General features: G+C 41.6%; 1 long non-coding RNA gene across 1 annotated transcript in view; it reads right to left on the bottom strand.

Annotated features, from left to right (window-relative positions):
- The window catches only part of LOC141376089 (uncharacterized), a 1,000,182-nt gene that overhangs the window by 944,145 nt on the left and 31,511 nt on the right, over window positions 1-24,526 (bottom strand). The gene's annotated exons all lie outside the window — the stretch shown is intronic.

Consider the following 24,526-nt stretch of genomic DNA (forward strand, 5'->3'; position numbering starts at 1 on the left):
CGGTTTTCATTTCCAAACAAAATCCATGACGTTGGGGTACAACATTAATATGACGTCATGTTGATGTCCTGTGCCTGCAGGAAAGAATCAATCTCCATTGCTATCCTCTGAGAATTAATTTTTTCCAGGCCATCTTTCTTTGATGCATTGGCACCTCAAGTAGGTACTCTCAAGCAATGTACACTGGCTAAAATGTGACTTCATTGAAGAAAGACATGTTCCTATATCCATGTTCATAAACAAGTAAACTACTTACATGACTTTTTGAAAATGGGGTGTGGTGCCATTTCATATGGCCTGCGTTTAGGCAATTAATGTCGCTTGCATCCTATTGGTTAACTTGGTCCTAATTTATACCCACAAAACAACTGGCTGCCTCATGTGCAAAGACTTGAATTAATTCATTAAATTAATACTGAAACACTGTGTACGAGCAAAGCTGTAAATGTGCGTATGCAGTACAAAAATCAGATGTATAAAACACTGCGTACGCGGAATTTCTCACATATTCTCTTTGTACATCTGAATTAACGTGAAACTGAGTGCTACATGCACAAGCGCAAAACCTCTCCCTGCCTCCTACCCCGTATAAATATGGTAATGACTCCACTTTGGCAAAACTAAACGAAAAAGCAATGGCAAAAGCTAGCAAGAAGAGAAAATACACAGACTGTGAATTGGAGGTGCTCCTATCGGAGGTAGACTGGAGAAAAACTGTTTTATTTGTCCTTTGGAATTAATAACAAAAGAAAAAAAATAGAGTGGGAGAGTTTAGCTGACACGGTTAATGCAGTGGGGTCTGAACATCGCACTGTGGACGAATTTAAAAAGAAATGGTCCGAAGTAAAGGTATAGGATAAGAGGAGAACAGCGGTGCACCATCAAAGTGTGGACCGAATATCCGGGACAACAGGGTATGCTGAACTCTAACACCCTTTGTGGAGAGTTGCCCAATCAACTGCTCTACTACTGACCAAGTGCGAGAATGGGCATCATTGTATCTATCTCTTGGAAATCTGAAATGGCTAATAAGCCAGTCATCATCGTGGGCCAGAAAATCACTGTGTGTTCCCTTCAGATTCGACTATTGACAATGTCCTCAAATAAAGCCAACACTGCCTTGCCATAGACTAAAGGTTTTATAGATTTGCAATTGCTTTTATATGTTCTAAATCACATAATTAGTAAAAAAAAAATGTCAATTAAACTATTTTATCAATTATAAATTAATAGCAATGTTTTTTTCACATGTGTTGGTGCGATACTTTGTAGTGTGCAATTTAACATAATTGCCTCTTGCAGTCGCCAATGGAAATAAAACAAACACACACAAGAAATACACATTTGCCAGACATAAAGTTGACCCAGACCAATGCACATTCTCACATTAATTTCATATTTAGTAAATCCAAACATGAGCAGGAAACCTGGCGTACTCAAAGTTTTTGTGCATATGCAGCGCTGAGACTACTGGTCCTTCAGTGATTCTTTGTGGTAGTTGTGGTAGAAAAAATGGTGCCAAATAGCACTAAAAGTGGTTATTTGGCTCCTAATCATAGAGGAAAAAATTTAATTGCTATATACTGTAGCACCAGTAACCGAGGTAGCAAAGAATTTTAAAAATTTTTTTTTATTTAAAATTTTTTTTTGTGCCAGATTTTTGCTTAAAGCTGGCACAGCAGGCATTAATCCGATACTGGCATACAGGATATAGGCCCAGGTTTGGCAGGGTTGCACCGTCTTTAAAGTGGCACACAAGACATGGGCCAGATGTCTGACCAACTTTTAGATTAAATTAGAATTATTTTTGAGTGAAGAAAAAAATTCTACAAATAAGGTAGCTTCGAGAATTAACTTGGCTGAAACTTGGCCCAGATATGGTCCAGTTTTACGCATTACAGACAATTTAGCCTACCCAGTTCACCTAGAGCGCATTTATTTTATTAAAAATTGAGTAAAATAATGAAAAACAGTATAGTTTTTTAGTAAAAGAGTATTATTAATCATCATTATAAAATGCTGATTTGCTAAAACAGCTTGCTGTATAGCAATGTTTTAAATGATTAGACCAATATAAAAAATTATAAATAAAAATAAATAAATAAAATACACACACACACACACACACACATATATATATATATATATATATATATATATATATATATATATATATATATATATATATATATATATATATATATATAGTAAAATCATCAGAGTAAAATTCCCTCTCTAAATTCAGCAAAATTTACTCAGCAGCAGAGTTAAAGTTAATGAGACAATGATGGGGTTTATTAAGTGATGATTGAGGACTGATGAACACCTGCTGTTAATAAGCAGAAACAGTGAAGAAAAACACAAAACTGCATCTACCTTCAGTCACAGCCGTACATAAAATAAACTAAATAAAACACATCAAATCTTTAAAAATCTCAGCAGAGCATCAAGCAACCCCACAAACAGCAGCTTTACTTATTAACAACCAGTTTGGCCTTATTTCTGCCACACTTTACAAAATTTCATATAGTGGTATTATTAAGAATTAACAAAGTCATTTTTTACAACAATAAAAAAAAAAAAAAAAAAAAAAAAAAAACTTTTTTGTGTTTAAGTTGTCACCATTGAGAAGAACAGTAGTTGGTTTACTTGGACTCTGACTCGATTTCTAACGATTGTTTCTCCTTGTTTACCAAATAGTGTAATATGCCAAATATTGTATAAAGAAAGCAATTTTCTGGATAATTGAATATTATTATAAACTGGGGTGGTTTAGTCACTGGTCAAATCAGTAGAATTGGTTTTGACCTATTAGGTTTAAATAATGTTATATCACAAAAGTAGCACTGTATTAGGAAAATGGAGCTCACCAATATTTTTATCAGCTCATAAAACAGATTGAACAAGTAAGTTCGAATTTTGAAACACTGAATTGTTTCTTATTCGATAAACCATCATTTAAATATAATTTGCAAAGTCAAACATAATCTCTTATACACTTACTCTTGTCGAGAGTAATAATCAATACAGGATCAATCAACTTGATCACATTTGCTATCTTTATACTTGTCAAAGTAAGTAAAGAACAGTTAACAATAGAAATCATGTCCAAGTAAATCAACCACTTTTCTCCATGATGGTGACATCAGGGGGAAAAAATGTGTGTTTTTTGTGTAAAATGTAAAGAATAAAAACAGTTAATTCTGAATAAATCTCACATGGACTTTTGTGAACATCTGACTGAAATGAAGTCAATCAGGTAAGCAATGAGCGAAGCTGCTGCTGCTTCTCTTCTGTTTTTGCCTAGGTTTTCATCATCAGTGCTCAATCATCACTTAATTAGCCCCACCATTGTCTCATTAACTTTAACTCTGCTGCTGAGTTAATTTTGCTTAATTTAGAGAGGGACCAAATGTTCTCTGAACTGAGTAAATTTTACTCTGAGGATTTTGCTGTGTGTGTGTGTATATATATATATATATATATATATATATATATATATATATATATATATATATTTTTTTTTTTTTTTTCTTTATTATTAGAAATATTTAGTAGTAACATACTCAATATCCTGAGTGTCGCTTTCAGTCACTTGAGTGTATCCTTGCTAAATGTAACGTTAACAATGTTAAAATCGTAAGCCTGTTTTACTTTAAGAAGGTCATTCTATTTTGACAGACTGTAAAATGATGAACTCCAAAAAGTTCCTGTATTAATGATTGGATTTTTAACCCCTGTTTATCTGTACCTTTCTAGTCTTTTAATTGAACACCTGTCCTGACTCAAGTAGACAGAGGCTGTAATATAAGAATTACCGCTAACATACAAACAAGCTATAAAAAAGCCATCAAAAAAACTGATGTGCCTTAAAGGAACTTATAAGAGTTTGTAAGCCCCATCTTAATCTCTACATCACTGCTGCAGTGTATGACATCATTCTCCCAGAGGACGGGGCGAGGTGCAGCTGCAAACCCTTTCAGTTTTACTCAGACTTCCCTAAACTGCTGCAACCCCCAACTAAATCTACAAAATCACATTTATCTGCCGTGTCTGCTTCCATTAAAGCCGATTGTCTCTTTTTGGAGTGAGAAAGAGGCATGTTTTGTGCAATACTAGGACACTTTTTCTCTAAATATACAAGCTAATGCTAATCACCACATAGTTATCGTCTGAAATCATCTATCATCTGCCAGAAGCGATGGGCAAAGGAAGCCACGGATTCATCAAATCACTTGCCAGAGGAAGTTTAGTCGGTTAGAGGGGCGTTTGTTTATTTGAATAAACTGTCCATCGTGCAACAATGGTTTCCGTTCTAAGGTGTATATTACAAAAACATGAATAAATGTGTATTTTTAAATAAAGTGTTTACAATTGTAAAATGCTAAAAACAGTGGAATTCAGTTGTTGTCAAAGCTTAATGTTGTTGTCTTTTAATACAGTTTTTCAAATTCCTCAGATTGTCAAGGGATAAAGTACAAAACTATATGGTGCCAGAGTGGAAAAAAATTCAGAGAGAGAGACCGAGTGTAAGCGAGAGAGACTGATGCTATGTCCAAATTTGCAAACTATCTATCCTAAATAGTATTCGAATAGAATTAGTATGTTCAAAATGCATAGTATTTTGAAAAGAGTACGTCAAAGGTTCCTGGATTGCCTACTATTTACAATGCGCTGGACGTGAATTTTATTTGCTACAAAATTATAATTTGATTAACCACTAACGTGGGTGAAAAGTGTAAATGAACTATACAGTAAACATGATGGATGCGTGAGACTAACCATCAAGTAGAGAGGCTTGGGTAAAGATGTTTGCATGAATGTTGATATCTAGCCAATTGGAAAATATTTAAATAGATTTTTCTGTGTTATATTTCAACACCCGTCCTTTCTCGTGTGGACTCGGACTGGGTCTCTTTGCATTCGCTTGACTTTAGTCCATTATGGTGCCTCAAACAAAACAACAACAAATGTAGCATTCCAATAAAACAATTATTTTAGATGAAGCACACTGACGTTTTCAAAAGAAAACATTACATATTTTATCTATTTGGTAAAATAATAATAATAATAATATTAATAATAATAATAATTTAAGCTCTTGTACAATGTTCTTACTTCAGAATAATTGTCACCTGTGATAATACTTTATGGGTTGAATTTCAACTGTCGTTAACTGAAAAATATTATTTACAAAATAACTAACAAAGTAAACGAATGTAAAACCAATAAATGCGGAATTTACTTATACAGTAAATGACTGTAATACATTGTAGTGTGTATAATTTTTTCAATACTTTTTCCAACTCCATCATGTGTGCGATAGGTCACCAAATCTTCTTCTCTGTCAGTAACATGGAACAGAAGATTGGTAGCTGTTGCCTTGGTAACCAATAAGCTTAATCCTCAGGATGTTAAATGCTCAAAGTCATTCTGTTCTGTTATGTTGCAGTGCATTTTAGAGACCTTCCTCCATCCCTGCTCCACCTGTGTTTAGATCTGCTATGGGGGTTACATAAATATAATGTTTGCAGCAGCAGCATTTTATATTCTCAGAAGGCATGTCTGTAAATAAATATACTGGCAGACAAGTCTTGGTGCTTGCTTTGCCACAATAATCAAAGCAGCAGCAGTGTTGCAGATCTTTTCCACCAAGACTAAACATAATCATTGCCATATACTGTACATATTCATTACCATTCATGACCATTGCAGATTCACTACATGTACTGTAGCTGTTGTCAAGCGACGCCACTATTTGCTGGAGCTAGCTAATGGAAAAGCTACATCGTATCATGAGTAGCTGAGCTACTGTCAAGCTACTGAAAATGCGAGGCTAAATGCACAGGCCCTGGTTACACCTGGTTTTAAAATGCAGTTTTGTTGATCCGGTATTAATGTATGACACTACTCACCAAGTATTTTCTTTGTTTAAAAGAAATCAAAGGTCATGTTTACACTGTCAGGTCTTGATGCCCAATTCCAATTTGTTGCCTATATCTAATTTGATATATCAGATTTTTTTGCCTGTCTGTTTACACATTCTTTTAATTGTGACCCATATCCGATTCATGTGTTATCACTTGCCATTCAATTTACGACATCGAGCATGCGTAAAGGCGGGTTCTAGGATCTGCGTCACACTAGCTATGATGGAAGAAATTGTCGCCCAACCTCCACCGTTCAAAGGAATTTGTGGGTTTATCTTGAACTGACTCATCTTCCCACAGGTCAAGAAGGCATGTAAATTCCAGGCATGACCACTTTTCTCATCTATGTTTCTGTTATTGTTGTTTTCCGCGTCCGTGTCTCCACATGCTCTCCACTCTACGTCATTACACCACAGAGAAGTACCACATTGTCCCAAGTTTAATGACATACAAAACAGAATACCTCAAGTAATCCAATCTGTTTACATGATAGCCGCATTAAAACATCTGATTTATTTCTGATTTATTTCCACATTTGAAGGAGGCCTGAAACCGATCTCTGAATATTCGGATGCATGCAATTTTTAAGTGTTTACACAGTCATAGAACAGATCTGTCACATTTGAGGTGGGTTACATTTAACTGGCAGTGTAAACGGGGCCTAATAGACAACTAAATATATCTGTATTTGCAGACATATTTTATAATGCTTCCGTGTATTCTTTTTTTTTTTTTTCACAAATATTTCGCAAGTGATGTTTATCAGAGCAAGAAAATTTTCACGATATTTCCTATAATATTATTTTTTTCCAGGAAGAAGTCTTATACATTTTAAATGCAGTTTTTAAAACAGTTTTTTTTTTATTTGTAAGGTCAATTGTATTAACCCCATTAAATGTTTTTTTTTTTTTTTTTTTTTTGATTGGCTACAGAACAACATACTGTTATTCAACTGGCAAAGGAAGCTTTGCCTAAATAATAGGGCAAATGCCTTGCCTAATTAGTCTAACATGCATAGCTAACATAATTTAGCTTTTAAATAATACTTTAAGCTGAATACTAGTATCTTGCAAAATAACTAGAAAAACATTAAGTATACTGTCATAATTTTCCACTCCCAGTCAACCAATGAATGTGCAGCATGCTGACATCATCTGTAGTAATAAAGCTCGTCCCTGTCTTCGCTCTCAACATTACCAAGAGAGCTTTTAGCAAAAATGGACTCAGTGCTCATTCATGCACACAAATGTAAGTATGATTTTTGCTGTGTTGAGACCTAGCAAGATGTTGGAGGGTAATGGGTAATATTATAAGAGATCTCACACAGCTGGTCACCTCACAGCAAGAAGGTCACTGGTTTGAGTCCTGGCTGGACCAGTTGCCATTTCTGTATAGAGTTTGCATGTTCATGGTCTGGTGCGGGTTTCCTTCGGGTGCTCCGGCTTCCCTCACAGTCCAAAGACATGCGCCATAGGTGAATTGGATAAGCTAAATTGGTCGTAGTGTATGAGTGTGTGTGAGTGTGTATGGGTGTTTCCCTGTACTGGGTTGCAGCTGGAAGGGCATCCACTGATTAAAACATATGGCGACCCCTGATAAATAAAGGCACTAAGCAGAAGGAAAAAGGATGAATGAATCTCACACAGCTAAAAGACAGATGTACTGTCAATACTTGACCACCATGACAACCCAGATGTGCATTTAGTCAATGGTGTCTCAGAATTTCCTTTCCATAGTCTGTAAGGAGGACAGAAGTTATCCCTGGTTACAGCAAAACACCTCCTTCAGCTGCAGGAATGCTTACTCAGTTGTTGAGTCACTAAGAACATTTTTTATCTGCCGTTTAAGAGGAAAAACTCCTACAGCAAAGAAAGTAGACGATGTTTGTGGGTATTTCTCTAAACCTAAAGCAACGCTTTTTAACACCCTAGATGATTTGTGAGTCAAAACACAATCTGGTAGTTATTTGTAAATGTATTCTGACCAGCCCTTACTTTCATTAACCTTCATGTTCTTTTTGGATTGACTTCACTGCCCAGAGACCCCAATGATACTATCACAAAAATTACTTAATGCATTTTCATTGATAACAATAATACATTAATAACAATATTTCTCTGGCCTGCTAAAACCCCAAAAATTAGACATACAGTGCATCTGGAAAGTATTCAAAGCGCTTCACTTTTTCTAAATTTTTTTTATGTTACAGCCTTATTCCAAAACGGATTAAATTCATTTATTTCCTCAAAATTCTATACACAATACCTTATAATGACGGTGTGATTTTTTTTTAAATTATAGCAAATCTATTAAAAATAAATTTTAAAAATCTTGAAAAATCACATGTACACAAGTATTCACAGCCTTTACTGAATACTTTGTTGATGCACCTTTGGCAGCAATTACAGCCTCAATCTTTTTGAATATGATGCCACAAGCTTGTGTGGTGAGGGGATGGGGATGGGAGTTAATCTTTGAATAAAAATGACCGAATATGCCACCCAGGGAGTTACCCAGGAAAATAACTTAATTAGATAAAAGCAAATAGGTTCGTTTTCCTCAAAAAGGCATAGAGACGCAAGTAATTACACAAGTACAAACATCTATTTCAATAAAAAATGTAAAGATGTAAATGTTTTGTTAAAAACACATCAAAAAATCAACCTTCATATCATTAAGTAAAACAATAATAAAGAAAACAATGACAAAAATAAACAAAATCAAAACAACAACAGGAGTGAGGTTCCCACTGACTACATACAAGAAGACTGACTTTACCCCAGCAAACGCTCACACCACTGTGCATCGAATCCCACTATTAAGCACTCAGTGTCCTACAGCACACGTTAAAATAGCACAACCAGTTGAAAAAAGACCAGTCATCCACCAGTAAAAGCCTCAGTTCTTGAAATAAATCAAAATTAAAGTAAATAGCTTAAAATAGCTTAAATGCACATTTCAACATCAATAAGTGGGTCAAACTGGTGAGTGTGTCGCGTTCAAAAAACAAGAGTCAAAGAGGATCCAGGTGCGAGTGATCAAAGTTTATTTGACCAAGTCAAAATAAACAAATAATGAAAGTGACAGGCTAGGAGGACGACGAACACAGGGCAGGAACAGACAGGAAAACAGGGTCCAGATAATTCTCCTCTGGCTGAGGGTTATTTGGGCAAAGGAATGAAATGAGTAGCCTTCGAGAACCGGTCCACAACGGTCAAAACAGCCGTATTGCCACTGGATGGCGGGAGACCAGTGACAAAATCTACAAAATGTGTGACCAGGGTCTCGAAGGGACTGACAGCGGGAGTCCAGCAGGAGGGCGATTTGAAGTCTTAGAAACAGCACAAACAGAACAGGCCAAAACAAACTCGCGTATGTCCTGTGCCATAGCTGGCCACCAAAATCGCTGTTTAACCAAAAATAAGGTACGACTCACCCCCGGATGACAAGCCACTTTGGAGGAATGTCCCCACCGAATGACGTCAGACCGAATCTCCTCCGGCACAAACAAATGACTGGGTGGGCATCCGGCCGGGGGCGTTACCCCATCCAGGGCTGTGCGGACCCTGCTCTCGATCTCCCATGTCACCGCAGAAATACAAATGCTCTGGGGAACGATGGGCTCAGGAGACGGATTGTGCTCGGAAGAATCAAAAAGACGGGATAACGCGATGGTGTTTTTGGAACCCGGCCGATAAGAAATGGTAAAGTCAAAACATCCGAAGAATAATGCCCACCGAGCCTGCCTGGAGTTAAGTCGTTTGGCGGACCTGATGTATTCGAGGTTCTTGTGATCGGTCCAAACAATAAAGGGAACCCCCGAACCCTCCAACCAATGACGCCATTCCTCCAATGCGAGTTTGACAGCCAACAACTCCCGATTACCAATGTCGTAATTACGTTCTGCGGGAGATAATCGATGTGAGAAAAACGTGCACGGATAAATTGTGTCATCCGAGGCGGCGCGCTGGGACAGGATAGCGCCCACCCCCACCTCTGACGCGTCAACCTCCACCACGAACTGCCGGGAGGGATCAGGTGTCGCCAGAATGGGGGCTGAAACAAAACGGCCTATTAGTTTAGTGAATGCAGCCTGTGCTACACTCGACCACCTGAAGGGAGTCTTGGCGGAGGTTAAGGACGTCAGAGGGGAGGCGAGCTGGCTGAAATTGCGAATAAAACGCCAGTAAAAATTAGCGAAACCCAGAAATCTCTGCAGGGCCTTACGAGATGGCCAATTTACCACAGCCTGAACCTTCTCTGGATCCATGCGCACCCCCTCGACTGACACAATGTGTCCTAGAAAGGGAACAGACTGTGCATGGAACACGCATTTCTCCGCCTTGACAAAAAGCCCATTCTCTAGCAGCCGCTGAAGCACTCGCCTGACGTGCTGCACATGTTCCTGGAGAGAACGAGAAAAAATCATAATGTCATCCAGGTAGACATAAACTGATCTATCATGTCTCACAACACGTCATTTACGAGTGCTTGGAAAACCGCAGGAGCATTAGAAAGCCCGAACGGAAGAACACAATATTCAAAATGCCCCCTGGGGGTCAAAAACGCAGTTTTCCACTCATGACCCTGCTTCATGCGAACCAAATGATATGCGTTGCGGAGATCTAATTTCGTGAAAAACGAAGCCCCCTGCAGACGCTCGAACGCTGAAGACATCAACGGCAAAGGATATGTATTCTTCACCGTGATGCTGTTCAGCCCTCGATAGTCTATGCAGGGTCTAAGAGACCCATCCTTCTTTTTCACGAAAAAGAACCCCGCCCCCGCCGGTGAAGAAGAGGGCCGTATGATCTTGGCCGCTAGAGAATCAGAAATATATTTCTCCATGGCCTCCCTCTCAGGAATAGAAAGTGTGTATAACTTGCCTTTAGGCGAAGACGTACCTGGCAATATGTCTATTGCACAGTCATAGGGACGGTGAGGAGGCAGAGAAGCAGCTCGAGACTTACTGAACACTCTCTTCAGGTCGAGGTACTCACTGGGCACGTTTGACAGGTCTATGCGCTTCTCCTGAATTACAGAACAAGAAACAGCAGAACGAGCAGACAAAAGACAAGACTCATGACATTTCTCACTCCACGAGAATATAGAATTAAGACCCCAATTAATGTGGGGTTTATGAAGAATCAACCAAGGATGACCTAACACCACCGGTGAGTTGGAACAGTCTGTTAAAAAAAATGAAATGTGTTCAACATGATTTCCAGACGTAATGAGTTTTATGGGTTTGGTGGATTGAGTGATGGTGGGAAGGGAAAGTCCACTGAGGGTGCGTACTGCAATGGGTTGTGATAGTGCTATAACCGGAAGTTTGAAACTGTCAGCGAAACTAGAGTCAATGAAGTTTCCTTCCGCCCCGAAAATCGACGAGCGCCTGTGTGTTATGAGTTCCGGAACCCCATGATAAAAAGACGGGCAGTAAAGTAGCAGACGTAGAGGATTTGTCCATAATAATTTCACCCATCAGTAACCTCTTACCTACTGATGGGTGTTGTCTTTTACGGGACAGGAAGCCAACCGATGCCCCGCCCCACCACAGTAGAGGCAGAATCCTTCCGATCTCCGTCGGCGCTTCTCCTGCACGGACAAGCGGGATCTACCCACCTGCATGGGTTCCGGGTCAACGTTTACCACTTCCGGTGTCGCAGCCAAGGCCGGAAAGTCAGGGACGGGATCCTGTTGTTCCCATGCTGTTGTTCCCATGCTGTAGTTCCCCATTGGGCCGCCTTGCCTGAAAGAAGCGTGATGACAAACGCTACCTTGGATTTTTCGGTGGCAAACAATGATGGCTGCAGCGTAATATAAAGGGAACACTTGGACAAAAAGGATCGACACAAGAGGGGCTCTCCAGAGTAACAGGTCAGGGGTGGAAGGCGCGGTTCAACAGAGCGACCAACAACCACAGGCGCTGGTGGTGTCACCTCCGGAATCGGTGCAGTCTCAGCCTATGCAGCTCCAGTGATCAACTGTTGGACTTGGGAAGTAAGCAATGAAACTTGGCCGACCAGAGCCTGGATCGCCTGTGACGTGGTGGCCAGAGCCTCATCCGGACAGTCTATCCTGGCGATGCTGTGCGAGACGAACTCGGAGATCTGAGATGCACTCGCTGGATCCATAATACGGTCAGTTCGTTCTGTCGCGTTCAAAAAACAAGAGTCAAAGAGGATCCAGGTGCGAGTGATCAAAGTTTATTTGACCAAGTCAAAATAAACAAACAATGAAAGTGACAGGCTAGGAGGACGACGAACACAGGGCAGGAACAGACAGGAAAACAGGGTCCAGATAATTCTCCTCAGGGGCCTGAGCACAGATAACACACATAAGAACAGGTGTAACGAACTGACAAAGAAACATAGAAACGTCGCACTGATATAGGCCTAATAATGAGCTTCAGCTGGCGTGTAATCAGCCCAGCTGAGTGTCGCCATATAACGTGAGCATAACAAATACATATGGACAACCAAAACTAAACAAACCCACGTGATCAAACATACACTCCGGAAAAGCGCACAAACCTGCAACCGTGACAGAGTGAATGTTAAAGTTACTTTCTATGATCTGGTTGAAAGACAGCTACAGCTTGGAATCACAGCGTGTCACATACACACTTTGGATCCAGACATCAACATAATTGACGATAATCATCAAAATGATGATGATAAAAATGATGACAATAATAAACCCTTAGACCTTATATGGACAGGTTTATGCCTTTTCAAATCAAGTCCAATCAGCTGGATTTACCACAATTGAACTCCAATTAAGCTGCTGAAACATTTCAAGAATGATCAGTGGAAACAGAATGTAGCTGAGCTCAATTTAGAGCTTCATGGTAAATTTTGTGAATATTATGTACATGCGATTTTTCAGATTTTTTATTTTTCATAAATTTGCAACAATTTCAAAAAAAACTTTTTTTTTACATTGTCATTATGGGGTATTGAGTGTAGAATTTTAAGGAAATAAATAAATTTAATGCAGTTTGGAACAAGGCTGTAACAAAATAAATCTGGAAAAAGTGAAGCGCTATGAATACTTTGCAGATGCACTGTATGTTTGTCAATTTTATAACAGCAAGAAGATGCTGTAGCAAATTACAATATAACTTTGTTAATAGCATATGTTATACAGGTACTAAACCGAAGGAAATATTTTATACAGTAGTCAACATTTGAAGTCCATCAAGACATTACATCAAAGTTGTCCTAAAGCTAATGAAGAAAACTTATCATCTTAGGACAATTTTGAAAAACTTTTTCAATCCACTTTTTATTGGTTTGGAGGTTATCTTTGAGGGTTCTTAAACCTAACATTATTGATGATAAGCAAAAACTTCAACTACTGTTGAATGCAACATTATTAGCCTTCTTGTGAAATTTTATAAAACATATGTATGTCTTCTTGGAAGCAAAGTTGGCCAACAGAACATTTCTGATTTTAGGGGTGGAGTGAAAAAACACCCCCACAAAACTCAGTGTTTTGCAACAATGGAAATGTTTTGTGGAAAGAGCAATGGGCGGAGAGGAAAATTGCTCACATGAGGCCAGGGTGAATACTGCAGAGCCCCTGCTGAGATGATAAGGTGACCCTTTATTCATGAGAGAGAGAGAGCCTTCACCGCTGATCCCAATCTACTGGCAGACAGACTTCTGTCACAACACAATGGCTGATTATTTCTGTCCTGCTGATGATCCTGCTTATACAGTCAGGTCACAATTACAAATCAAGGTTGTAACCATACTGTTAATAAAATTTGTTGTCTTATTTTTTTTAGCTGAATCGAACCTTACATAAAAGTCACTTTAACTTACATTACATTAAACTGACTTTTTTGGGGGATTTGGAGAAGTTTGGGAAGTTGGAGAGAGAGAAAAGGATTAGGAGAGTTTTACAAATTTGTGGAAGTGCAATACCGCTACATGTCAGTGGTCCCTTTAATGTCCACGTGAATTAAACATTTTCAATGTACATTTTATTATGTGAACAATTAAAGTGAACAATAAATTTTAAAGAAAATTTTGTTTGGGTAATCTTCTGACTATTTGCTTCCATGTTTGGAGTGGTGGTTCTTCTCTGATGATGTCAGTTTGATGGCTTCAGCCACAATAGTTATAACCACACCCCTCTTACCATCAGTTTGCTATAAAGAAATGATGTAGGGCTGTTTGATTTGGGGAAAATATCTACTTGTGATTTTTTGACAGATATTGCGATTTTCATTTAATTTTGTAGTCAAGCTTCAGTTCAATAATCTGCATCGTAGCTTCTTACTGCTAAAATGCAGCAAGTGTTGATGTTTAACAGAGCAAGGAAATTTTCACAGTATGTCTGATAATATAATTATTTTTTTCTGGAGAAGGTCCTATTTGTTTTATTTTGGCTTGAATAAAAGCAGTTTGTACTTTTTTAAAACCTATTTTAAGGTCAAAATTCTTAGCCCCTTTAAACAATTTTTTTTTCAATAGTCTACAAAACAAACCATCCTTAAACAATAACTTGCCCAATTACCCTAACCTGCCTAGTTAACCTAATTAACCTAGTTAAGCCTTTAAATGCCACTTCAAGTTGTTTAGAAGTGTCTTGAAAAATATGTAATAAAATATTATTTGCTGTCATCATGGTGAAAATAAAATAAATCAGTTATTAGAAATGAGTTATTAAAACCATTATGTTTAGAAATGTGTTGAAAAAAAAAACTTCTCTCAGTTAAACAGAAATTAGATAAAAAAAATAAACAGGGGGGCTAATAATTCAGGGGGGCTAATAATTCTCACTTCAACTGTGTGTGTGTGTGTGTGTGTGTATGTGTGTATGTATATATATATATATATATATATATATATATATATATATATATATATATATAAATATTCAGACGTACTACTCGGCTCGCATACTGTTTTTAGCGTACTAGTATAGAAGTATGTGATTTTGGACGCAGCTAAACACTGCAGTCACTTCAACTGAAACCCCGCTGATCCCAATCTACTGGCAGACAGACTTCTGTCACAACACAATGGCTGATTATTTCTGTCCTGCTGATGATCCTGCTTATACAGTCAGGTCACAATTACAAATCAAGGTTGTAACCATACTGTTAATAAAATTTGTTGTCTTATTTTTTTTAGCTGAATCGAACCTTACATAAAAGTCACTTTAACTTACATTACATTAAACTGACTTTTTTGGGGGATTTGGAGAAGTTTGGGAAGTTGGAGAGAGAGAAAAGGATTAGGAGAGTTTTACAAATTTGTGGAAGTGCAATACCGCTACATGTCAGTGGTCCCTTTAATGTCCACGTGAATTAAACATTTTCAATGTACATTTTATTATGTGAACAATTAAAGTGAACAATAAATTTTAAAGAAAATTTTGTTTGGGTAATCTTCTGACTATTTGCTTCCATGTTTGGAGTGGTGGTTCTTCTCTGATGATGTCAGTTTGATGGCTTCAGCCACAATAGTTATAACCACACCCCTCTTACCATCAGTTTGCTATAAAGAAATGATGTAGGGCTGTTTGATTTGGGGAAAATATCTACTTGTGATTTTTTGACAGATATTGCGATTTTCATTTAATTTTGTAGTCAAGCTTCAGTTCAATAATCTGCATCGTAGCTTCTTACTGCTAAAATGCAGCAAGTGTTGATGTTTAACAGAGCAAGGAAATTTTCACAGTATGTCTGATAATATAATTATTTTTTTCTGGAGAAGGTCCTATTTGTTTTATTTTGGCTTGAATAAAAGCAGTTTGTACTTTTTTAAAACCTATTTTAAGGTCAAAATTCTTAGCCCCTTTAAACAATTTTTTTTTCAATAGTCTACAAAACAAACCATCCTTAAACAATAACTTGCCCAATTACCCTAACCTGCCTAGTTAACCTAATTAACCTAGTTAAGCCTTTAAATGCCACTTCAAGTTGTTTAGAAGTGTCTTGAAAAATATGTAATAAAATATTATTTGCTGTCATCATGGTGAAAATAAAATAAATCAGTTATTAGAAATGAGTTATTAAAACCATTATGTTTAGAAATGTGTTGAAAAAAAAAACTTCTCTCAGTTAAACAGAAATTAGATAAAAAAAATAAACAGGGGGGCTAATAATTCAGGGGGGCTAATAATTCTCACTTCAACTGTGTGTGTGTGTGTGTGTGTGTATGTGTGTATGTATATATATATATATATATATATATATATATATATATATATATAAATATTCAGACGTACTACTCGGCTCGCATACTGTTTTTAGCGTACTAGTATAGAAGTATGTGATTTTGGACGCAGCTAAACACTGCAGTCACTTCAACTGAAACCCCGTCTCTGCTTTCATTTGATTGGAGAATGAAAAAGACACCACTGATGTAACTTTTTTCCAACTGCAATAGCTCTGCATGCCCAACACTCGTGGCTGTAAATCATAAAAAAAAAGCTGCAACGCTAAAAGCACATTCGGTGTGATCAGCCCCTTACCTTTTTATTAAAAGTAAAGTCTACAAATTGCTTTTTACAATGTGTAAACAGCAAACGCAACCTACTTTGATTTGATTGACCATCTCAAAAATGTTGACATAGACACACACTGTTAATAAAGCCAATCAGCTTAAAACATTTGAAACTTTGTTATGCTTCCTAAAAATAGAATGTTGAGTAATGGAGGTCAACAGAGCAGTGCATGACGTTCCAGGATTATGAGAGAAAAAATATCCGTTTCTAATTATTGTGGTAGACTCATCCCCCTCAGTGTCTATGACGGTTACAGTCCTGCTGCAAACACAGCAGAATGACATTAGAAAGGGAGAGAAAAATGGCCTGGCAGGCTCTGGCTATGTCCTGTTTATCAAGACTAAATCATCCACAGATGAAAGCATGGGAGACAGTTCATTACTCCAGACAGACACTGAAAGCACCCAGTAATGTTTGTCTATTTAAAACATAAATCACACAACAACACTGATGAAGACGTTTTGTTTTTTATCCTGGATAACCTTTAACATCTATTACATATACAAGAACCTCTTCGCCTTATATGGTAATGTAAAGCAAGTAAACCGATACCTGGTTTAAGTGCACACTGAACATGAGTTGATATTAGACTTAGCCATAAATAATGATGCTTTCAAACTGCTATGTATCATTTATATAATTTGTTGAATAAATACAGCCAAATACTGTGAGTTTTTGGTGCAATCTGATCAATGGAAACTGCTGTTTAAAACCCAATTAGGGGCGCAAGTACTTGTTTGTTGAAAATTTATGAGTTCTTTAATCTTCAAGAAAAACTTAATTATGTTAGTTTCATGGTGTGCTTCATGAAGAGCGTTTTAATATATTATTGTTTCTTCAATGTTTCCCAGAAGAGTAGCACATGATATTCCTCTGGGTTGATTTTACGGGACAGTGAAAAAAAAACACATTATTTTAAAAGGAAAAAAGAAATTTTGAAACAGATACTTGTAGTTCAGTGCAAAATCATGCAGATTAAACCCTCGAAACCATTGAAACGAAGGTTGTGCATGAGGGGAACCATTACTCAATGCCATAATTCAACCAATGTTATGTCATAGTACAGCGTCTGTGGCCAATTTGAGTGGAAACCCTGAGACATGGATAAACACCTGTATGTCATTCCAGATGGTGCAGCGCGAGTAATGAGAGAGTTTCCTCGCACTGGAAATCCAATAGTGTGGAGTCACAGGCATCCAGCGGAAAATTTTTGGACTTCTCTTTTGCTGTGACAGACTGAATTATTGCATATCCATCCCTAACGTGATTCTTTCACCGCCCACTGGGGCTGGAGAGTTGGATGCTCTCAAAGGATGCTTAATTCATTCATTCATTCATTTTCTTGTCGGCTTAGTACCTTCATTAATCCGGGGTTGCCACAGCGGAATGAACCGCCAACTTATCCAGCAAGTTTTTTACGCAGCGGATGACCTTCCAGCCACAACCCATCTCTGGGAAACATCCACACACTCATTCACACACACTAGGGACAATTTAGCCTACCCAATTCACCTGTACCCCATGTCTTTGGACTGTGGGGGAAACCGGAGCACCCGGAGGAAACCCACGCGAACGCAGGAAGAACATGCAAACTCCACACAGAAACGCAAACCCAGACCGCTGACCCAGCGACCTTTTTGCTGTGAGGCGAACGTGCTACCCACTGTGCTACTGCGTCGCCACGCTCAATTAAAAATGACAAAAACATGTTGATCTTGTCAATGAATCTCTCTGCATTATTGTTTGATTGAGGAATGACATCATGTACTGAATGGCTTTCGTGTGAAATTAATTGTTGATCAAAGATTTCTATTCACATTAAGACAGACATTATATACACAGACATATATATATATATATATATATATATATATATATATATATATATATATATATATATATATATATGTGTGTATACAAAAAATATATATATATGGTTTGATTGTTTATATATTGACACATGATGTTTTATAAACAAATTTCGGGAGGAGCATGCGCAGAAGTTTCAGTATCGAATACGTCATTGACAATTATCCCATCATCAAATCATTTCTTGACATTCCCGAGGGGATTACATTCCCGAGGGGAGCGTTCTGGGGCCGGGCTAGATAATTTGCTCGAATCCCAACTCCTCTTTGTTTCCTGATAAGGGAAAAACTCGAGTTGGGGTGTCTCCTCGAGCTCAGAGCCCTCGCCCCGGACAGCACGCCAAATATGCTTTATACTTAAACGAATGCAAGTGTGAACTCGTGAAATATCTTTGAAGTGTATTACTAATAAAAACTAAAAAATGTGGGTAACACTTTAGTTTTGGTCACAGTTCATTGTATTAACAAACTAACACTACAAGCTTAATACGCTATTAATTATTGATTGTAAGAATTTGAGTTTAGATTGTGGGTAGGGATAAAGGGTTAAGCATAAAGAATAAGATCCTACTTTATAACTACTAATAAACAGTTAATATCTTGCAGGTAATATGCCAGTAGTTAATTACATGAATTGTGACCTAAACTAAAGTGTTACCAAAAAATATGTACAAATCTTTCAATGTTGAAAACTATTTGTATAGGTGCAATGATTTTATGTACGTATTTTATGTAAGTTTTAAACCCTCAAAGGTTTAAGTTTTGTATAAGAACGTTCGAGGTTACAGAAGTAACCCTTCGTTCCCCGAGGAGGAGAACGGAAGTACCATAAGTGGATTTGATGTTCTAAATCCACGTATGGGAGATTCGGTTCAGAAACTACTTGTCTGAAAGAGTATTGAACGGGCCAATGAAAGCAATGAATTGGCAGCGCAAGCTTGCGCAGGTGTGCTGCATCGCCAATTAACTGAGCATATAAGCACACCTGGCGCCAGCAAACGCTATCCTTTTTAAGCTGAAGAGACTTTTAACAGCTAAGGGACAGTCATTATGGCGACGAAGTATAGTACTTCCGTTCCCCTCCTGGAAATGTCTGGAAAACGCCATAATGACTGCACCTTACCTTCGTCTCCGATGAGAGGATAGCCAGGCATAGCGTGAGCGCTTCTGCATCAAAGAGAGGCGCGGTCCTCCAACGTGATCCCTGGCCCTTACTTATCCCACTTCAAAAGAAGTTTTCTGGATTTAGATATTTTTTTGGGAAGTCGTAAGCGTCTAGATAATTGTAGGAAAATACGGCCGTATGTTAGGAAGCGTGCAGTCCCGATAGGGAGGATGCTGAGGAGGCCATCTGCCACCCAATGGGTGAGATATGATGGCAAAAATTACATATGGACTAGCCCTGAAAAGGGGGAGTACGCATATAATAAAATGGTTAGCGGAGAGGGAAGACACAGGTCCGCCTGTGAGGGGACTGCACCTTGGCTGAATAAGCAAATGGGATCGCCTAGTGGGGATCACGCATAGCGGGCACCTATACCCAAAACGCGGGCTGACCAGCGGGCAGACCTACAATGTAGTGGGCCAGCAAGTAACTCCTCCGCTGAGTCAGTGCTGGGGGCCTCGGAGGAATCTGCAGGGCTCACCGAATGGGGAACTTCACTGACAGACAGGAAGGTGCACATCTCTCCGTGTTAGGGAAAAAAGGCACCGCAAGCGTGCTACAACACCCCACCGAGTTGTTTCCTCTGTCACCAAGGGTTACCTAAAGCCCTTGAGGAAACTGGCTCCACTCGCAGATTGTAAAACCTTGCAAATGTGTTGGGTGTCGCCCAGCCCGCAGCTCTACAAATGTCTGTTAAAGAGGCGCCACGTGCACACGCCCAAGAGGATGCAACGCTCCGAGTGAAGTGCGCACGCACTCCCGGGGGATGCGGCTGACCTCAGCTCAAACAAGCACATGAATGGCCTCCACAATCCAGTGGGATAATCTTTGTTTAGACACGGCACTTCCCTGCTGCCGTCCGCCATAACAGGCACGAGTCACTGACCGAAAATGCCTCCAGGTCCCAGACCCTCTTAATGGAAGCCAACGCTACCAGCAGAGCTGTCTTCAGGGACAGAAATCTTAAGGATACTGATTCAAATGGCTCGAGGGGATCAAATCGCAGGCTCGTGAGAACGAGGGTGAGATCCCAAGAGGGCGTGAGAGGGGGGCCAGATGGATTAATTCCACTAGCACCTCTGAGGAACCGGACGATGAGGTTATGCTTTCCCATGGTGCCACCAGCCACCGCGTCATGGTGAGCGGAGATGGCGGCAACGTAAACCTTGAGAGTGGAGGGCGACAGCCTGCTATCCAACTTCTTTTGAAGGAAAGAGAGCACAACACTGATCTGGCAAGATCGGGGGTCTTCTCTGCGAGAGACACACCATTCAGTGAATAGACTCCACTTCAGGGCGTAGGCACGCCTAGTGGAGGGGGCTCTAGCCTGAGTGATGGTATCAACCACCACGGACGGCAGGTTACCTAAGTCTTCCTCGCGTCTAGGGACCACACGTGGAGGTTCCAGAGATCGGGGTGAGGGTGCCAGATGGTGCCTTTTCCCTGAGAAAGTAGGTTCTCTCTCAAAGGGATCTGCCAGGGGAGGGCTGTCACAAGGAAGGAAAGCTCTGATATCCAGGTCCGGTTGGGCCAGAGGGGCGCAACTAACAGAACCTGCTCCTCGTCCTCCCTGACCTTGCACAGTAACTGCGCGATCAGGCTCACTGGGGGAAATGCATATTTGCCTATGCCTCGAGGCCAGCTGTGGGCCAGTGCAACCGTGCCGAGAGTGCCCTCGGTCAGGGATAAAACAACTGGCAATGAGCGTTCTTGGGGGAAGCAACAGATAGATCTGGGCCTCCCCGAATCGCGCCCATATCAGCTGAACAGACTCGGGGTGGAGTCTCCATTCTCCAGAGTGAATCTGCTGCCGTGAGAGCGCATCGGCTGCACGGTTGAGCATACCTGGGATGTGAATGGCGCGCAGCGACTTCAGCCGCGGGTGACTCCAGAGGAGCAGACGGCGGGCGAGCTGAGACATGCGGCGAGAGCGCATACCCCCCATGCGGTTGATATACGCCTCCGACGCCGTACTGTCCATCCTGACCAGCACGTGTTTCTGCTCCAGCAACGGAGAAAAATGGCAGAGAGCAGGAACACTGCCAACAGCTCTAGGCGATTGATATGCCAATGCAGCTGAGCACCTACCCACAGGCCCGCAGCTGCATGCCCGCGACACACGGCTCCCCAGCCTGTGCTGGAAGCATCTGTTGAGACAACAACATGACTGGACGCCTGTCCCAGAGGCATGCCATGCGCGTCTTGGAACTCGATCTAGAAGCCAGTGCTGAAGTGGTCTCATATGGAGCAGTCCGAGCGGCGTGACAGCCGCAGCGGAAGCCATATGCCCCAGGAGCCTCTGAAAATATTTCAGTGGGAACACTATTTTGCTGTCGAGCTCCCTCAGACAGTTCAGCAGCAGGTGAGCGCACTCTCCGGAGAGGCGCGCTACCATGTTGACCGAGTCCAGCTCCATCCCGAGAAAAGAGATCCTCTGCACCGGGGCGAGTTTGCTCTTTTCCCTGTTGACCTGCAACCCCAATAGGCGAAGATGCCGGAGCACCTCGTCTCTGTGCACAGTCAATTGCTCCCGAGAGTGGGCTAAAATCAGCCAATCGTCGAGATAATTGAGTACGCGGAAGCCCGCAAACTGAAGGGGTGCTAGGGCACCCTCCGCGAGTTTGGTGAAGACCCGCGGAGACAGAGAGAGCCCGAAGGGGAGGACCTTGTACTGCCACGCTCAACCTTCGAACGCAAACAGCCGAAACTGGCGGTGACGTGGAAGAATGGAGACATGAAAATACGCGTCCTTCAGGTCTATGGCTGCAGCTTGAAAGGCAGCGGTTCAAAGCGCGCAGATGTAGGATTGGCCGTGACCCACCGCTCTTTTTGGGTACGATGAAGTACGGGCTGTAAAACCCGCTCTCCATCTCGGCTGGAGGTACCGGCTCGATCGCACCCTTCGCCAGGAGGGCAGCAATCTCCTCTCACAAGACAGGGGCGGGCAGGTGATTGACCCTGGTGAAATACACGCCCGTGAACTTGGGAGGCCGTTTTCGAGAACTGAAGCTCGTAGCCGAATCTGATCGTGCGTATGAGCCACCGCGAGGGGCTGGCCCGCGCTAACCAGGCAGGCAGAGCCCTAGCTAATGACGTCATCGCAGCAATCGCTGACGTACCCGCGGAGGGGCAGCGCGGAGCGGGTGTGCTGATCCGGGGAGCGCGAGGGTCCCACAGAAGAGCTGGAAGAGAGTGATTCGCTTTGGCTCCGCACCCTGACTCCGGACAGACTCCAGAGGCGTGTGCGTGGGCGGTGCAGCTCTCGTAGATGGGCACCTTCAGCGAGGAGCAGGTATGGATGGCACGGCGGGCAGAGCGGGCTTACGGGGCCGCTGATAAGACATCACCCATCGGACTGCTCTCTCACTGCCTCGAATTCCTGGGTGAATTCGCAGACTGTGTCGCCGATCAGCTTGGGATATGGGCGAGTCAAGAAAGCGGACTTTGTCAACTTCGCGCATATCAGCCAAGTTTTAGTTAGGGGTGGCGCTCCTGGACCACTAGTGTGGACATCATCCTCCCCAAAGCACACACAGCGGACTCAGTAGTCCGAAGAGCTAAGTCGGCTGCTGTGCGAAGCTCATAAGCCTGGGTTGGACCCACCCTCGCGCAGCTCGGCCAGTGCCTGCGCATGGTAGCGCTGGTAGGTGGCTATCGCTTGTAAGGTGGAAGCAGCCTGGTCCGTAGCTTTGCAAGCTCTGGCTCTGAGGAGCAGAAACTTACAGGCTTTGGATGGGAGACGACACGGACCCCGCCAGGAAGAGGCGCCGCGCGGATTAACCACCATCGCGCACTCAACCTGAGGAATCACCACATACCCCCTGGCCGCTCTACCACCCAGAGTGGTGAGGGTGGAGGGACACGCAGCACGAGCAGAAAAAAGTGCCCTTTAAGACCGCGTGAGCTTACTGTGTACTTCCGGGAAGAAGGGAACGCCCCTCTAGTCGGTCCGGCCGCGGAGCTGGGGAATAAACCATCTCCAGCCCACGGCCGAAGCAGCCAGGGAAAGCACGGCTAACACGTCCGTTTCAGGATCCGTTTTGACAGCGCTCACCTGCCCGAAGGAGGCGAGCGGGTCTGGATCATCATCGGACAATGAAAGCCCACCCTCCGATGCCACGGAGGACATCTGATCTCCGGTGTCAGCGAGCGTGAGAGCTACCATCTGATTAGACAGATCACTCCCAGTACCCGAAGGTTGGATGGAGCGCTTGGAGGAGCGAGAGGTCTGCGAGCCCTTAGGCGGCGGATAATCTCTCGCTGGAACCCTCAGATCTGCCCAAGCGCCCGCTGCAGAGCAGGAGGCGACTGGGGTGGCTCGCTCTCTTACAAAAGTTAGCCGCGATCTCAACTGCGCGACGGTCATGGCATCGCAGTGACAACATGAACCGCCCCCGAGCACCAGATTAACATGCTGGACCCCCAAACATGTAATGCAGTGATTGTGCCCATCATCCGGAGCCAGGAAACCCCCGCAACCAGAAACGCACAGTCGGAGCACCACCCTGAAAAGGACGTGCTGCACGACTGTGTTGCTCTTTTAGGAAACTGCAACAATACGCACCGCTCTGGAGGACCGGACCCAAAGGGACGCCAGGCAAGGGAGAACCCCAGCTCGACCGTTTGCCGCAGCGGGGACTCGCTCTGGACCGGGAGACACTCGTTTGCTCGATGTGGCTGTAGACAGCAAGAAGAACCCTCATGAAGCTCAATCAGAAAAGTCTCTGAAGCGAAAAGGATAGCGTTTGCTGGTGCCAGGTGTGCTTATATGCTCAGTTAATTGGAGATGCAGCACACCTGCGCAAGCTTACGCTGCCAATTCATTGCTTTCATTGGCGCGTTCAATACTCTTTCAGACAAGTAGCTTCTGAACCGAATCTCCCATACGTGGATTTAGAACATCAAATCCACTTATAGTACTGGAGTTCCCCAACCGAAGGGGAACTAAAATTATGAATTGTTGGAAGAATAACAATCTTGATCTACTTTGTGAAGGAATTCATTTTTCATTAGAGTGCACATTGCTCAAACGTAGC

This window comes from Danio rerio, chromosome 9 (assembly GCF_049306965.1).
Source record: "Danio rerio strain Tuebingen ecotype United States chromosome 9, GRCz12tu, whole genome shotgun sequence".
Classification (NCBI taxonomy): Eukaryota; Metazoa; Chordata; class Actinopteri; order Cypriniformes; family Danionidae; genus Danio; species Danio rerio.